This window comes from Haemaphysalis longicornis, unplaced genomic scaffold (genome assembly GCF_048455015.1).
Source record: "Haemaphysalis longicornis isolate Haplotype H1 unplaced genomic scaffold, Haemaphysalis longicornis Haplotype H1 scaffold_1, whole genome shotgun sequence".
In the NCBI taxonomy this organism is placed as follows: domain Eukaryota; kingdom Metazoa; phylum Arthropoda; class Arachnida; order Ixodida; family Ixodidae; genus Haemaphysalis; species Haemaphysalis longicornis.
This window is the reverse complement of record NW_027526203.1, coordinates 105,070,935-105,076,726: the sequence shown is the minus strand read 5'-3', so window position 1 is coordinate 105,076,726 and position 5,792 is coordinate 105,070,935. Positions and strand designations below refer to the sequence as shown.

At 50.2% G+C, this 5,792-nt stretch overlaps 1 pseudogene; it reads left to right on the top strand.

Moving 5' to 3' along the window:
- Window positions 1-3,055: 3,055 nt before the first annotated feature.
- LOC144178593 (speckle-type POZ protein-like pseudogene) lies at window positions 3,056-4,928 on the top strand (annotated as a pseudogene).
- The last annotated feature ends 864 nt before the right edge of the window (window positions 4,929-5,792 follow it).

The following is a 5,792-nucleotide window of genomic DNA, read 5'->3' as shown; positions in this document are numbered from 1 at the left end:
TAAGGAAAGCCCAGGTAAAGCTAGTAAAGACCACCAGCTCCGCTGTTTCCCCAGTCTTCGTATCTCAACCGTCTCAACTGCGAGGGTGGCCGAATTTGTTATTTTGTAGGGGAGATCACGTGCTCGTCGCTGCCCCTGTGTTTATTACATTTATTCAATCTACGGAAGCGTCACCGCCCACTTGAATAATCAGCAAACACTTTTATCAAGCGTCAAGCCACAGAAAGAGGGTACGAACGTGATAACAAAAGCTGCCAAGAAAAAAAAAAGGGTTTGTTTAAGCGGCGAAAACCACAAAGCGTCAATGCAGATTTCGAAGCCGGACGATTTGGTTGGGAGTAAAAAAAATCGCGCCAATCCACCCCGTGAATGTGGTTGGAAAGCAAAGCTGTAAACGGCACCCATAACGATTACCCATGCGACGTCACTTAAATTCACTCACATCGCTCTACTTATAGCAAAACCAGAGAGAAGTCAAATGCACTTAACCACACCATTTATTACTTCAAAGAAATATTCTTGTTAAGGTTAAATCAATGCTTGAAGCATGAACGGTGTTTGGTTGAGTTGTACTGGTGTAGCGCCAGAGTGGAAACTTTTTTTTTATAAAATTAAAGTAAGCGACAACCCGGTGTTAGACGATCTGTCTTCTCCGTCTGTGCGCCGCGGACGGAGGCGACGAGATTTGCGGAAGAGAAGCAGGAGGAGGAAGAAGAAATACTTCTGTTATTTCTGAGCGGCCCAGAGTGCAGCCCTGGGGAGTGATTCCTCCTTCTGTGGGGCCCATATGCAGTCCGCGCAGCCTGTGTTCTGTCCACCCTCTGAAGCTGGGTAGGTAGACAGGGCCTGGACAGCACCATCTCCCATTGCTCTTGTTGGGTAGCTGATGGAAAGAGAGGAGGGCGGTCAGGGCTAAAGTCGCACATGCCGATTACGGGCGGAGTGTGCCTACTTCTGAGCAAAATTTACATTCAGCGTCGTAGCGATTCGGATACATTAAGTGAAGACGCGTAGGCTGTGGGAAGAAGCCCGGATTGTATGAGCCGTGGGGTAGTTTGTTGTTCTCTCGAAAGGTCAGGGTAAGGCGATGGTACGGTCTGTCTCAGAAGGTGATAATGCTGGGTTATCTCCCTGAACGTGACACGCGGGTGACGGTCCTCGTGCAGCCCCATAGAACGGGAGGTAAAAGCGCAGGCTTGTTGGGTGGGCGTATTTGTTGCCCTCCATTGAAGCGTTAGGGGGTGTCCAGATGAGCTGAATGGAACCGTTTGGGGAGTGTTTTTTTAGCACGCGCAGTGCAGGTCAGCACACCCAACCCTACTGGTAATTCCAGTAGGCTTTCTCGGAATCGTTGACTATCCTCCGAACCCCTGGTTGAGCGAGAGTCAAGGTGATGGCTGCCTTTTCTGCTGCCGTCATTTCTTGGGTCCGAAGCGAGGTACACGCAAGGAGGTTGATTCTGGAAGAAGCCACGATGATGGCGTATTGCTGCCCCCGATGTTTGGAGGCATCTGTGTAGATAACTGCATGATCCCCACCGAGGGTGGTGTTTAGCACTTGAGCCCGTACTTTTCGGTGACCCTCGTCATGTGAGGGGTTCATATTTTTAAGCAAAGGGAGCATCTTTAGTTTCAGTCGCCAAAAGTCTGGGAGTACGTCAAGCTGAGTGACATTTTGGGCTGCCCAGCCAATCTGGTGAAGCATGCGGTTACCCATCGCTGTTCTGAGTCGGACCTTCTGGTTAGAAAGATGGCCTTCTATCAGCTCTTCCACCGTGTTGTGGAGCCCTGTGCTAAGCAGCCTCTGTGTGGACGCACTAATGATAAGACCAATGGCCTGCTCGACCGCCTTTCTAATCATTATATAAAGCATCTATATGTCTTTCTTGTCGAGAAGAAGATAGGGGTTTGTCGTAAGTAACTCTCGAGAGGACAAAAGCTTCAATTAATCGAAAGGTACCGGATTCTTTTAGGCCTCGCTTCTTGGTGGCAACTCGCCTGATCATGTGTATGATTAGATTAATGCTGTTTTTGAGGCGCTGCAAGGAGACGTCACTCTTGGTGTTGGCCTGGAAATGTAGGCCCAGGATCTTGATGCTGGGGTTTGGAGTGATGGCCTGACCATCAAGGAGTATTTGAATGTATTACTTGGTTTGGCGTGAGGGCGGACGACAAAGAGCTGTGATTGTTTACGTGAACACTGGAGGCCACAGGCTTGATAGCACATTGGCGGACTAGAAGTGAGATGCCATGCATTGGTGTGAGCTTCCTTTAATTTTTGTAACTCTTAGCACATGAGCAAGGTGCGCACAGGGCCGCTAGACGGGCGTGAGTGGTCGCGTGACGCTTTCACGTGGCATTCAGCGAGAACAATGGGGGTAAACCCGTAGATGTGCTTGGTGAGTACACCACCTGTCTTCCCTGTCTTCGCGTGGGCTCGTAGCTAAATCGGTAAGACAACGGGCTTCCGCTTTGTTAGTCTATTAGTTCCAGGTTCGATTCCCGGCGGTGCCAGTAAATTCTTTTATTTGTTCGCTGGAGTTTTCTGGTGACACCAACGGTCGCGAAAGAACCCTTGGGGGGTAGAGGTAAAAAGCTTTGCTTTAAAAAGAAAAGTTGCCCTGATGCCCCGTCCCGCCTATATCGGTCTGACCTACGATTTAACGATTTAAATCTGCCGGTCCGAACCAGCAGATTTAACAGGAAAAGTGGTGCGATCACAGCGGCCTCAGTATAGGCACCCTGCACGCCCTGCACCATGCACACGCCGCTCTGAGCGCAGCACTTTTTCCGTATAAAGTTTTCTGTAGCGCACGATTGGGCATTGACAAAATAGTGGTGATTTCTCGGCCCGTTATCACCCTCTTCCTGAAGCATGCCGTGCCAATGGTATACGGCGCTGACACTGAGGCAAGGCGTAAATAAAGACCGCTGTGAAGAATGCGTCGATTCCTCCTTGCCCTTTTCATTACCTACAACCTGACTGTTCGCCTACATTATCAGCGACTCACGCGTTGTCGCTTGCGTACGACGCCTAAATTGTTCGTTCGTCTTGGCTTTTGTTATGACCAACAGCACGACCAAGAGTCTCCTGCGTGTGTGTGCCTGTGGTTGCACTTGTGATAATCCCGGCTGTTGGTACCTCGGTCAGGGCGATGACGCTTGAATGTTACGAGCAGAGGTCGCGATTATATCTTTCACAGGGAAAATGACGCCCTGAACCACCAGGATATGGGAAATGGCGCTGCGGCTTGCGCGACAAACATCAGCGCCGGCAAGGCGGCCCCTTTAAGCTGCCTGCTAGGCATGGAGATTTCGTACTGCGCAGCCGTCATTCCGCATACAGCTCGAGCTGGTCAGGGGGACATGCCACCTTGTGAATTAAGGCAGGAGATAACGCGGGAGCCCGTTTTGCGGTGCCACATCTCCTGCACTTCGTGATCGCGCGGAAGAAAAAAAAGGCGGTACCGCAAGCTGCGCTGCACGAAAACCTTGTGCAGTAACTTTGTTCCGATGTTGCCTTCGCATGCAGCAGTGACGTGCAAGAGTCGTCGACACACTTCGCTTCTTCACTGAAAGTTACTTCCGGACGCCGCAAGCATTTTCCCGCTAAACAAGCAGTTCGGCGTGAAATGAAAACGGAAGCATCCAGCAACGCGGCGGAGTGCGGTTCGTCGCCGGAGCACAGCAGGTCAGAGGTGAGGTTTTCTTGCCAGACGCAAGTAAATGTCGCCAAGGTTTCGTACACCTGGACAGTTCCGGACTTCAGCAAGCTTCCGGAAGTGCCCCGCGCAGCAATCGAGAGCTCCGCGTTTTCTATGGGACCTGACGACCCGGTGCGATGGTGCCTGGAGTTGTATCCGAGGGGCAAGGCCGACAAATGGAAGGAACATGTGTCCCTGTTTTTGCTGCTCCTCTCTTCTGGCAAGGCCAACAAGGCCGCCGTTGATGCTGAGTTCAAGTTTTTCGTTCTTGATAGCAGCGGTAACAGAATTGTCGGCAAGGGCCCAACTCTTATTAAGTTTACACCGCAAACCACCTGGGGCTACAGAGATTTTGTCGAGAGGGCCCTGTTGTTCGATTCACGAAACGAGCTCCTTCCCGACGACAAGCTTACAATATATTGCGAGGTACGTGTCTTTCTGGAAACCGATGTGAAGACGATCCCGTTGGCGGTCCCTAGATGTCGACTGCAGCAGAACCTGAATGACCTCTTTGAAAACCAGAAGTTCAGCGATGTGACTCTGAACGTCGGGGGGCGAGAGATCAAGGCCCACAGAAATATCCTTGCAGCGCGCTCGCCTGTGTTCGCGGCCATGTTCGACCATGACATAAGGGAGAAGGCGCAGAGTCGGGTGGACATTACGGACGTGGACTACGACACTACGCTCGAAATGCTTCGGTTCATATACACCGGCCGCACGCCCAGAACCGACGGGATGGCCGACAATCTTCTGGTTGCAGCTGACAAGTACGCGCTCGAAGGACTCAAAACCATGTGCGAATGCGCTCTTTATTCGGGGTTGACGGCCGAAACAGCTGCAGAAACCTTCGCCATCGCCGATGCGTACAACTGTTATCAGCTGAAGGCACACGCCACTGACTTCATCAACAAAAACTTCGCTTCCGTGATGGAAACGGCTGGTTGGAAATCGATTGCTCAACAGCAACCACATGTGATTGAACATACGTTCGGTGCACTGGCATCCCGGCAAAGTGGCAACGACGACTCGCCCATGGAAGAAACATAAACGCGCCGCTTCTGCGTAATCTTTGGATAGATTCTGGTTTGTGAAGCGGCTGTAATGATTTTGTAAGATTGCATCATGAACAAAGGTCAAAGCTGTATTTCGTGTAAACTTGTTTTGGGTTGCCTGAAATTAGGCATTGCACAATTGTGTTCTTTAATAAAGGTATTCTGAAAACATGTTAACTGGTACAAGATTGTTCTTTTGAAGCGGGTTTTAATTCCCGTCTTTGCGTACTAAAAGAAAACAGGCAAATCTTGTTCCCGTCGATGCAAATTTCTGGTTCGAAAATATTTCTTCCTGATAATGAAGTCCCAAACATGCCTGAACCGCCAAACGTTCGGCGTATTTTGGATGATTGGCAAGCAGTCAGGATCTTAATCGAGGTCGTCAATTTCATACACGTTCAGTGCCGTGGTGTGATGCCGGTATGATTCTCCTGCCATGCACAATGTGCCGGTTGCCAAAAGAAACGAAAACATTTAAAAAAACCGATAGTCTTTCTTGGCCTACCTAAACGGGAAAATCTTGGCCTGTCTGTCGGTCTGCTGTCTGTCTGTCCGTCCGTCCGTCCTCCAATGCAGCCTCTAGGCCAAAAGTTGAAGCAATCGCCAAAAAGAGCAGTGTTGGGCAAGTTGGTGCAGATTTGGTAAAACTTAGAGCGCCATTGAACAAGGACGACAGAAACACAAGCGCTGAAAGCGCTCTCTCTGTCGTCCTTGTTCAATCGAGCTCTAAGTTTTAACAAATCGCCAAAAAATTCACTGCCTTTTCACTCTGCCAAGAAGGATGACCTGCGAACCTGTGGTAAGTAATGTTAGTCGTTTTGACGGCTAATTGTCATACAATTGGTTGATTGATTGATTGTGGGGTTTAACGCGCCGACGCAACGCAGGCGATGAGGCGCGCCGTAGTGGAGGGCTCCGGATTAATTTTGACCGCCTGGGGATCTTTAACGTGCGCCGAAATCTCGTACACACGGGCGTTTTTGCTTTTCGCCTCCATCAGAAAAGCGGCCGCCGTCATACAATTGGTTTCCGGATAG